Source organism: Lathyrus oleraceus, chromosome 1, assembly GCF_024323335.1.
Source record: "Lathyrus oleraceus cultivar Zhongwan6 chromosome 1, CAAS_Psat_ZW6_1.0, whole genome shotgun sequence".
Classification (NCBI taxonomy): domain Eukaryota; kingdom Viridiplantae; phylum Streptophyta; class Magnoliopsida; order Fabales; family Fabaceae; genus Lathyrus; species Lathyrus oleraceus.
Window position 1 is genome coordinate 166,459,976 of NC_066579.1, and position 12,662 is coordinate 166,472,637.

Consider the following 12,662-nt stretch of genomic DNA (forward strand, 5'->3'; position numbering starts at 1 on the left):
CTCATCATAATTATTAAGTGTTGAAGATGAATATTTTTATTTTGCTTGATGTCCAGAATCTTCAGCCTTGAGGTCTTGCATGATGTCTTGACATTGTGTTTGATTTGAGGTCCCGTGTGATGCAAGTACACAGTACTAATTCTATCAAGTGATTAAGAGACTTGTGACCACTTGACAGGATAAGGGAATTAGACGAATCAAGGGATTAATTTATCAAAGAGGTCTTTGATCAACCCAATCAATCAGGGATATGATCAGGAACTACAAGCACATGAATTTTATTTAAAGGATTAAAATCATGAAGAAACTACAATACTAACATCTATTAATTTCTAAAATTAAAACTAAAATGATAATAAAAAATCTAATGTTGCATGTGTACTAGTTTCTAAAATCTAATCTAGAATTAAACTAGCTAATTAAGTGCTAATGTGAACTTATTCTTAACATGCTTATCAATTTTTAATTGTCTAATTGAAAATTGAATCTAAGTGTTAAACCTAATTAAATCCTAATTAACTAACGTGTATTGTTATTTTTATTTAATTTTCCAAGCATTTTTCATGATAAAATGTATTAAAAATATTGAAATATTTTGAAAAGACATATAAAAAAATACATTAAAAAGAATTTAAAAAAAGATATTAAAAACAATAGAAAAAACAAGAGATTAAAAATGAAAAAGAAATTTGGGGTGCAATGTACAAACATAGGGGTGAATATATTGATTAGGGGTGTGAAAAGAAATTATGATGGGCTTGTTAGCGTCATAAGACCAACGCATTGCCAAGATGGGAAAATGGATTAGAGGATCAATTCACTCTCCAAGCCAAAAGTTCAAAACAAGTTCCTCTCAAGTCCCTCACCTGAGAATCAATTTTGTCGCGCCGAAAATCTCTTTTGGTGCCAGTAGAGGTCCAAGTTACCTCATATCTATCCCCACATGCTCTCCTCCACTCCCTCTCTCACAATCTCAAGCTAATTTCTCTAAACTCCTAATCATTTCACCAAATTGAGCCAAACAAACCAAAAACCCTAGGTTAAATAAATTGAAATTAAATGGCGTTGAGGAGGAATCAGAGCCCAATATATTAGGGCTTTGATTCCTCATGCTTGAGTCTACATGAAGGTAACTTGCTTGAGGAAAAACAAAGAAGAAGGAATGAAAAATCACCAACCTATAGGGTCGAGGTTCACCCTGGTGATTACTGAAGGTTCAAAAAGATGCTTATGAAGAGAAAACCATAGGTATTAACAGGTATGTGCTTCGAACTCTCCAACTTTTTATCTTGCAATAATTTCTTCTTCTTCTTCTGAGATCTTTAGTTTGAGGGATTAAATTGATGCTATGTGATTGTTGTGATGTGGTTATTGCTTATTGTATGCTTGAGAATGATGAGAGTGAAGAGAGTGATTGAGAGTGCAGAGGTTAATCGATAATGCATAGAGAGAATTATGAGAGAGAGTGATTGAGGGTGAAGTTGCAAAATGAATTGTTAAGTTAGAATGAAGATGAGTATGGGATTATATAGGGATTGATCGTAACAACCTCGAGCAATGATTAGGGCAGAATGAAGGGGTTATGGTTAATGAATTTGGAGAGGAAAGTTGTTAAAAGTTTCTAACTCTGTTAAAATTCTACTGAAGCTAGTTAGTTTGAATCAATTAGTGTTAGGATTAGTTGTTATGTGTTAGTAAGTTAGTTTGATCATTGAATTAGAGTTAGTTGTTATTATGTTAAGATTAGTTAGTGTAGTTAGCTTGTTAGGAGAATTTTGAATTTCTAAGTTATTTAATGAATTTGCACTTAGTAAAATGAGTCGAATTGTTAGGAAGACACTTGGCATATATTGAACTATAACAATTAGTTAGTTATAATTAGATTGGAAGTTAGTTGTTAGAGTTATGCTAATTAATTAGAAATTAGTAGGTTGATATGGAGTAATAGAATGAAGTGTCAGTTAATGTTGTGATGTTAATGAAATATAGAAAAATGAACTAGGTTATTTAATTTTGTCAGGAGTTAGGATCTTGAATCAGACTGTTATGAGGTTAATGTAGTGTGGACTCTTATTGTATTACTTGAATAAATGGATCTTGTCAGTGAATTAGTCAAGCCATGATTAAACCATTAGAGTGAACTAAATTGTTTCCATGGATATGGTGTTGTTGATTTGAGTTGAACTGCTATGTAATTGGAATGTTTTGAAATGGGAATGTCATGAGATGTTTCTGTACTACCTGAACTGTTTTTGAAGAAATGTTATTAGCTAATGATGAATTACTTTGATGTGAGGTTTGTTAGAAAAAAACTTAGTTAATTAGCTAGTTGAACTTGTTATGGGATTGCATGCTAGGAATACTAATGTGTTAGTGAAATGAAGAAAAGTAATGGATAGTTATAGCATGTTTGAAGGATATGGATGCATTGGCCTGTGTATGTGAATTGAACGTGTATTTACCATGGCTTTATAGGTTATGTACATGTCATGTTTGTGACTGTGATTGTTGTTGGTTGGATTGGCAATAAGTCATGTTAGTGGAAATTGGTAGTGTTATGCAATGCTAGAAATTAGGATAATTAGGAGTTTTGTTATGAACATATGGCATGAGTTAGCCCAGGTTTGGATATGCCAAGTTTAGTTTGTGTATGGCTTAGTATTTCATGACTTGAATGGTTTTTTTGGCTTTGTGCATGGTAGTAATTCATTTCCACTTGCTACAAGGCTGATATGACAATGTCTTGGCAAAGTATGGATCAAGGTTGGCATTGAAGGAACATCATCATGGCATAACATGGATTACTTGGCCATGAAGCAATTTGAGAATATGGAAGAGTGATGATCAAAGTGAAGTTGAAGTGGAATTAGGTTTAGAGTAAATGTTTGGGTTAGGGTATGTAGTTGACTTTGGTCAACTGTTTGACCAAAAAGTCAATAGTTGATCTAAAGTCAATTGTGGTAAAATGTGTAATTTTGTGTAATTCTCATGGTTTTGGACTTTGTAATATGATGTTTGATGGTTTGTAATACAAATTAGTCTTTTGAAATTAACTATGGCTTGTGTTCCATGAAAGATAGTTCTCTGTCCAACCCTGATTTTGAATTTTGAAATTCAAACTCTTGAATTTGAACTTTGCCTTGAATTTCAATTGCAATTACCTTCTTGAATGAATCTTGAATTGAAATGCCTTGGACCAAATGAACAACCAAACAACTAGCCATGTAATATTTTCATGAAGAATGGTCAACAGATAGTCAACCCTAAAGTTGACCTTTGCTTGACCCGTATAAAACCTGATAATTGCTTTCAAAGATCAATACCATGATGCAATCCACAGTGACCAAGGCCTATATTCCATGAATTAGGGTTATACAAGCATCAATTCCAAGAGACGCCTCTCCCAAGTCAACTGTATCACCAAGATCCCATAGACTGAATCTCTAGAGAAACCCTAACTTCATGTTAATCATGAACATCAAAAAGGCCTTTGAATCAATGATGCTTGTTTTTTTTAAATGCAACTTTAAATGAATGTCTTATAATGGATGATTGGGACATGTGAATATGCAAATGAAATGAGCTATGGGCCAAATGAAGTAAAAAGTAGAGCAAATGTTTGGGTATGACAGTTGCCCCTATTTAATCATCTTGGACCTGAATATATGAATGGCGACGACTTTTCTAGCATTCAAGGTAGAAGAGGATGAAATACAAGAATATTAGCAAAAAAAATCACATTGAGACTGGATATAATGTGAGGTAAGTGTATTATTGGGAATTTTTTATTATGGATATGGAATGACAAGTAAAATTTTGTAAGGTCATCTGTTGGAGATTGACTGAAATATTCTGTTGTAAAAATAGACCAGTCGCAAGAGAAATGTTTGTTACGTATGATTGATTTTTTTATAATGCATGAAGTTATGTATGCTATGCAGCAACATGAGTTATTTCTGTGAGAGACATGAATAGTATCTACAAGGGTGAAATTCTTTTTGTATGGTGATACACTTCAACTCTCTGACGTTTGATATCTGAACCAGAGAGCTTGTCACAAAGGAGAGGACTTCATGTTGCCATAACATGTTGGGGGTTCAAACATGACCCTTAATGGGAAGGAGAATGATTTGCAATTTGATCGGGCAATTATTGAGATGCTTACATGTATTATGAGTCCATTGTAGAATGTCGATCTCCCTTTAGAACTTTTCAAGTAAACAAGGCAATGCAAAAAAAAAATCTTTTGTTTTAGCTTTTTATTATTCTCGATGTTTTGTGGCATTATATGATCGACAATAATCAATTATTTTGCAAACAAAATACGAGAAATGAAAAGAAAAGTGAATTTTATTGAATGTGAAAAGATTTGTACATATGATGTGTGTACAAAGATGTAAAATTCTAGAAGACGAAATTACAAAAATTGAAAAATAAAGGTAAATGGAAATGGGAAATTTATATTAATTTCCATTGGTTACAACATAGACTACCATCCCCTGTAAGATCTGGGTCTCAATATTTTTATTCGGTTTATGATGATTGGATCGATTTGTTTCCGTCTGAGATCTAGATATGATGAAGTAGACTCAAGGTTGCAGTCAAATTCCTTTATCCCCAACTTTTTTTGGAACATTTTTCTCTTTGTTCGTCCATTGGGATACCTTTTTTTGCCTAAGTCGCTCTTTCGGGTTTTCGACTTAGCGGGCTTGTATATATATATTTTGCTCGATCCCTAATTTTTGCAGGGACATTTCTTTTTTTGTCCATCGAGATAACCATTTTTTCCTGGATTATCCTTGCAGATGTCAACCTAATGGGCTCTTATTCATTTATTTTTAGGCATAATATTTTTTGATTGCGTCAGAGTTCACGGGAAGTGAAAACTCATCCCCATCCATGGTGGTGAGGATCAGGGCTCCGACTGAGAAGGCCTTCATGATGAGAAAAGGTCCTTCGTAGTTGGGAGTCCATTTGCCTCGTGGATCCGAGTGTATTTCTTGAGCACGAGGTCACCTTCTTGGAATACTCGAGGGCAAACCTTCTTGTCAAAAGCTTTCTTGAGATGTCTCTGGTATATTTGACCATGACAGAGAGCCTTCAAGCGTTTTTCTTCGATGAGATTCAGTTGGTCATATCTAGATTGGATCCATTTGGCTTCATCATGTTTTTCTTCCATAATAACTCTTCATGACAAAATTTCCACCTCGATTGGGAAGACAAATTCCATAACATATACGAGGGAGAATGTAGTTTTCCCAGTAGAAGTATGAATCGAAGTTTTTGTTGAAAAGTATATTTTCGGCAAATATTTTAATATCGTATCCACAGAGATTGGTTGTTATTACCGTCGTTCTATAATCCAAATTGTTATAAGTTTAAAATGTAACCAAGTTGTTTTGTTTGAATAGTTATCTTTTGAGTAAAATGACACTAAGACAATAAAATAGTTTTAATCAAATGTAAAAGGCTTGGCAAAATTGGAATTCACTATTCAAATTTCTTATGTTTCCTTAATGACAACTATATATACTTAAAATTATTGATGATATTCAAGTATCCTCTCAATATCATTTATTTCTAAATGATATTGTGATAATCACTATATTAATTGTTAAATGATTTCTCTACCTAACTATCAATATAGCAATCTTTAATGTTTGATACAAAAGAAGAGTAGTGTATAAATCTATTTCTACAACTCATTCACTACTTGAAAGCATATTTTAAGCCAGGACTTGAATAATCTTTCTCAATAACAACTCAAATCTAAATATTCAAAATAGGGCAAAAATATCATTCAATACATCAATAACCTTTTGTCATATACAAGAGTCAAATGGAATACATAAACAAATAGGAATAGATACTACCTCCAATCTTGAAAAAATGGGGTTTAGCTCCTCATCATCATTTTGGACAGCAAAATACAATATCAAAGTAAGCTCTGTTTTTCTTCTACAACTTGTGAATGATTTTTCCTTCTTTTCCATTCTGTTTTGTAAAGAGTTCATACTTTCCTTAAATGTTCATTTTGGTCTAAAACTGAAAAGCACTCTAAAAATGATACAAAACTGTCACACTAAAGTTGGGTTGAAAACAAAACACTTGGCCCAAACAAAATGCTTGCTGTTTTCGCAAGGTTCGCGGCGCCATCCCTGGTCGCGGCGCGAACTGAAGCAATTTCAGCTTCTTTGCCTTGCAAGCTTCATTTAACATTTCTCCCAAGTGTTATTCTTCCAAATGCTTCCAAATTGCCATTGAAACTTCTTCCAAATTATGCTTATGCACTCCAATGCTCTCTTGTCCAAAAACTCTACAAAACTAATAAATACGTGAAATATCTATTCAAAACATAATCAATTAAACTTAATTGCATTTTTACAAAATTGTGAGGATAAAAGTGTGTAATTCAATAATAAAATGGTAAAAGGGACCAATAAAAATATATGAAAAGTAGTGCTAATTGGTCCCTAACAGTTTTGTAGCCATGAAGTGCAAAGGGAAGCGTTTCATGCCAATCTTTGTAAGTCTTGACCATTTTCTAGAAAATCGTCTAGATGTTTTTGTTTGCTACTTCTACGTCACTGTTCATCTTGGGCCGATATAATGAAAAGTTGTGATGCTCGATCTTGAATTCTTGACACAACTCTTTCATCGTCTTATTTTTCAAGTTATTGGCGTTGTCAGTAATAATCCTTCTAGGAACTCCGTAGCGACAAGTGATTTCTTTCTTGATAAACCTTGTAACCATTTGTCGTGTGACATTTGCATATGAAGCATCTTCGACCCACTTGGTGAAGTAATCGATAGCAACTAGGATGAAATAATGACAGTTGGAAGTGTTCGGTTCGATCATTCCAATCATATCAATATCCCACGTAGATAAGGGCCAAGGTGATGTCAAGACGTTCAATGGAGTTAGCAGTACGTGTACTTTGTCAGCATAGATCTGACACTTGTGATATCTCTTGACAAAGTTGTAGCAATCAACCTTAATGGTTGTCCATTTATAGACAGCTCGAAGGATCTTTTTAGCCATAATAGGCCCTTTAGCATGGATTCCTTCATAACCTTCATGGATGGATCTTATGATCGTGTTTGATTTGTGTCTATCCACACATCTGAGCAAGATAGAGTCATAATTCCTTTTGTACAACACATCCCCATTCAAGAAGAACTTGACAGAGAGATTCCTCGGAGCCTTCTTATCAATGATGGACACATTATAGGGATACTCTTATTTCTTTAGATACCTTTTAATGTCCCAAAACCAAGGTTGATCATCATAATCTATCTCAGTTGCTAGACAATATCCAGGTTCATCCAGGTGTTCAATTTGAATAGAGGGTGCTTCATTTTTCCACTTGATTTTAAAGATGGATGCCAAGGTAGCCAAAGCATCTGCTTGCTGATTCTTTTCCAAATGGATATGATGAAAAGTGATTTTATCAAAGTATGGAATCATCTTCATGACATGCTTCTTGTATGGAACAATCTCCCTTGATATGACTAATTACCAAAGTTGAATCTCTGTATACCTCAAGGATTTTAATTCTAAAATTAATGGATGATTCAATGTCGAAGATACATGCTTCCTATTCTTCCATATTGTTGGTGTAATCAAAACATAATCTTGCAGTGAACGGAAGATGAAAACCATTTGGAGAAGTAATAATTTCCCCAATCCCATAACCTTGAGCATTTGAAGCACCGTCGAACACGAGCGTCCATCACGATCTTGGTTCGGGTCCTTCGTCAAGGCCTGGAATTTCATAATCTCTGATAAATAAGATGTCCTCATCTGGAAAGTCAAACCTCGTTGGTTGAGATCCCTCCATGGGTTGATGAGCAAGATAGTCATATAAGACGCTCCATTTGATAACTTTTTTGGTAACATACTCGATGTCATACTTTATTAGTAGCATTTTCCACCGAGCAATTCTTCCAATGATAACAGGCTTTTCAAATATGTACTTTATTGGATCCATTTTGGATATCAACAAAGTAGTATGGTAAACCATGTATTGTCTTAGGCGTCGAGCATCCCAAGCTAGATCACATCAGATCTTCTCTAAAAGTAAGTATCTAGTCTCACACTCAGTGAAATTCTTGCTCAAATAGTAAATGGCATGTTCTTTTCTTCCCGTCTCATCATGTTGACCAAGTACGCAACCCATTGATTCATCCAATACAATGAGATACATGATCAAAGGCTTACTCGGAACAGGTGGTATTAAGATCGGTGATTCTTGCAAGTATTTATTTATGTTGTCAAATGCCCTTTGACAATCGTCGTTCCACACGATTGTTTAATTTTTTCTCAATAACTTGAAAATTAGTTCACATGTAGCCTTCAGATGGGAGATAAACCTTGAGATGTAGTTGAGTAAACCCAAGAAGCCTCAGACTTCCTTTTCTGTTTTGGGAGGTGGCATGTCTTGAATTGCTCGAACTTTTTCGGGATTAACTTCAATGCCTTTCTGACTAACAATGAAACCCAAAAGTTTACTTGATCGGACCCAAAGTTGCACTTTGCAGGATTCAACCGCAGCTTGAACTTTCGGAGTCTGGAAAATAATTTCCTCAGATGATCTAAGTGTTCATATTCAGTCTTGGATTTAGCAATCATATCTTCCACGTAAACCTCAATGTCTTTTTGGATCATATCATGAAAGAGATGGATCGTTGATATGTTGCCCATGTGTTCTTTAAACCAAATGGCATGACTTTGTAGTAAGTTCCCCAAGGCGGGATAAAAGTGGTCTTTTCCATATCATCTGGAGACATATTTATCTGATTATACCCGAAAAACTTATCCATGAATGAAAAGACGGAATACTTAGCAGTGTTATCGACCAAGACGTCAATATGAGGCAAAGGAAAGTCATCCTTTGGGCTCGCTTTATTGAGGTCTCTATAGTCTACACACATCTTAACTTTGCCATCTTTCTTTGGAACTGGAACGATGTTGACAACCCATTGAGGATATTCAGAAATGGCTAAGAAGCCATCATCAAATTGTGTCTTCACCTCTTCTCTAATTTTCAGTGTCATGTCAGGTATAGTCCTTTTGAGTTTCTACATACGCATATCCAAAATTTTCGATAGCGGTTCGGTTTAGACAATTCGATTTGAGTTACTTCCGATAGCCGTTAAACTTTTTCAAAACAAATTTTTAAGATTGTTTTTAACTTGAGATCTATTCACCCCTCCCCCCCCCCCCCCCCCCTAGATCTTTGCATATCGTCTAACACAAACCATTTCTACATTTTGATTCGATGCAAATTATAACCTTAATCAACATCGAGCGCATTTCTATAATTAAAATTAAAACACTTAATCGTACTCAAACATTATTTAATTAAGGATGAAAAGGGAGATGGTCTAGAGCCTTCAATTCCTCTCCTCGATTGTTGGATACGAGTTGTCTTACTCGACAATTCGAGTAATCGTTATCCATTAAAAACTTTTAAATTGATTCGCTTCAAAACATCTTTCATAATTAAAACTTAAGCAAACTCATTTTTCGTAATAATTTGGAAGAAAAAGGAGGTGGTCTAGAACCTTTTATTCCCTTCCACGAGAACTTGGATTCGAGTTGTCTAACTCAACCATTCGAGTATTCTTTGTCCATCCAAGATACCTTAACAATATCCAAACCTTTTTGCAATTAAGGGTGAAAAGGAGATGGTCTAGATCCTTCTATTATTCTCCTTGACTATTTAGATACAAGTTGCATAACTTGGCCATTCGAGAAATCGTAATCCAACAAAATACTCAACCAATCAAACTTATCTTATTCTCGCCCCTATGTGACCAAAAACCTTTTACAAAAGAACATTACTTAGTCTTTTCTACCGCGTTATAAACAAACACTTAGCCTTCCATGCGCTAGCATACAAGCAACGTCTAAATCGCTAGAACATGATCAAACATGATCATTTCTACCGCGAAACAGACAAGTGTTTAAGTCTTTCATGCGCGAGCACACATGCAGTGTTTAGCCGTTGGAACACGATCTAAATATTTGTTCTCTAAAATTAATCAATCAACACTCATTTTCTTCCAAGAACTACGTAGCTTTGAGTTCTCTATCGCACCTGGAGATATGTAGGAGTGAGATTCAACATCTCGTCAAGCAGTATAACAAAAAATACCAAAAATATCTTTTGTCTTGCACAGAACTACGTCGCTTTGAATTCCTCATTGCACCTTAATAAAAACATTTTTGCGACCCATATTCTTTTCCCTTTGCACTTTTGATCATTCGATGAAAACAATTAACATAAGCTAACATTCAATCGCAAGTTTAATTAAAAGGTTCTCGTTGAGTGCAACAGACGTGAGAGGTGTTAATATTCTTCCCTTGCGTAATCGACTCTCGAACCTGAATATGGTTGTGACGACTGCAACACCCCATTTTTCTAGAAATTATTTATATTAATTAATTATAATTTTATGTGTGTATCAAATTATTATTTGTGTGATAATTGAGATGCGTTATGGCAACAAAAGTGGGTGACCCTTAGGTAGAGAGTGGGGAGAGTAATTAGAGGTTGCTAGATTTATTTAGAATTATTCAATTGATTAAATAATGTTTTAGTGTTATTATTTAAATGAAATAATAAAATAAAAGGAAATAATGAGTTTGGGGTGGAAAGTGCTAATTATGGAAAATTAAAATAAATAATGTAAGTTAGTAATAAATTGAGCCTTAGTGAAATATTAGAAAGATAGATATTAAGTTTTTGATTTATGAGGAGAGAAGTGAGGGAAAAACTTCACAGTAGGTGAAAATTTTGAAATTGGAGAAAAGGAGGCAAGAGAAGAGAAAACCAGGGAAAACCTAAGGAGAGCTCTAGGAAAGAGAAGTCAAAGTCAAGAGCTTATATTTTTCTGAAATTACAAGGTAAGGGTTGAAATTTGGTTCAATAATAGGGATATGAATGGAAGGGTAGAGAAATGTTTAATTATTTTTTGATTGATGATGAATGTTAACATTTGTTGAATGAAATTTATGTTTTAAAGTGTCCACATATGTTCACAATTGATGATGTTTGAAAGTTTTAGGGATTGATATAGTATATAAATTCATGATTATATGAATATAAGTAGTGATTGATATAGGTATGTTTATAGCTGAGTTTAAAACTATGAAATATTTTTGTTATGATTTCATGAATGTCGGAGAATATGAAAATCATGCTGCAAATTTCAGAAAAAAATAACTTTTTAATAATGTCTTTGTGCACGATTTTGATCATAATTCCCAACTCGTAAATCAGTTTATGACGAGATTTGAAGCATTGGGTAGCTAAAATAGAGAATTATAACTTTGTTTCAAGGGTATAATATTTTTTATGATGATTTCATGAATGTTTTTGGGGTTGGAGAAGATGAAAATTATGCTGGAAATTTCAGAAAAACTGCAACTTTTTGATAACGCCTTCGTGCACGGTTTTGATCATAACTTTCAACTCGTAAATCATTTTAGGACGGGGTTTGAAGCGTTTGGTAGCTGAAACAGGTGAATATAACTTTGTTTCCGGAGTAAGATATTTTTTATGATGATTTCATGAACACTTTTAGGGTTAGAGAAGATGAAAATCGTGCTGGAAATTTCAGAAAAACAGCAACTTTTTGGTAACGTCTTTGTGCACGGTTTTGATCATAACTTTCAACTCGTAAATCATTTTAGGTAGGGGTTTGAAGTGTTGGATAGCTGAAACAGAGGATTATAACATTTATTCATGGGTAAAATATTTTTGATGATAATTTCATGGATGTTTTTGGGGTTGGAGAAGATGAAAATTATGTTGGGAATTTCATAAAAATAACAACTTGTTGGTAACGCATTCGTGCATGGTTTTGATCATAACTTTCAACTTGTAAATCATTTTGGGACGAGGTTTGAAGTATTGAATATCTGAAATAGAGTGATATAACTTTATTTTAGAGATAAAATATTTTTGACGATTTTATCAGAGGTCGGTAGCAGGTAGGAAAGAAGTGTACGATGTGACGAATATGGATGATGTCCGTATTGACAAATTATTTGATATGTTGTGAATGATTGGAGAGTGTGTTTGATTATATTGGTGGTAGTACAAAAGGTTGGATTTTGTTATGCATGGTTGTAATTGTGTGTTCGATTGTAGATCACTAAACATTATTATAATTGTTGTGTTAATTGCATTATTATATATTGGTGATAGTCCAGAAAGGTGGATTACGTTATGCATGGTTGCAATTGTGTGATCGATTATGGATCATTAAATATTGTTATAATTGTTGTTTTAATTGCATTATTGCCATGCCATACATTCATTATTGATATGTTGAAGGAGATAAGTCATAGGTCCGAAGGGGGACGAAAGACTTATCTGGAACTCAGACTGGGGAGTTCGGGATTCTGAAGGGGGAATCAGGTTTGTAAGAAGAACCAAATGTTGAATTGGTACCATATGCATATGATTCATTGTCGTTGTAATGAGTCGTATGACATGAATAAAATATATGCGTGAAATATGACTATATGTGATGATGGTGTTGTTGTATGTGATGTTGATGATAATTTGGGTGTCAAATGTGATATGTTGTTGTACATGATTGTGTAGATGTCATACTCTATTTTACATTCTATGTTGTTATTGTTGAAA

At 34.1% G+C, this 12,662-nt stretch overlaps 1 long non-coding RNA gene across 1 annotated transcript; it reads left to right on the plus strand.

Annotated features, from left to right (window-relative positions):
• Nucleotides 1–816: 816 nt before the first annotated feature.
• LOC127125041 (uncharacterized) lies at nucleotides 817–3,053 on the plus strand. The gene is made up of 2 exons (XR_007804511.1): nucleotides 817–1,258; nucleotides 2,703–3,053. It is a non-coding gene; the product is annotated as an uncharacterized LOC127125041 (long non-coding RNA).
• The last annotated feature ends 9,609 nt before the right edge of the window (nucleotides 3,054–12,662 follow it).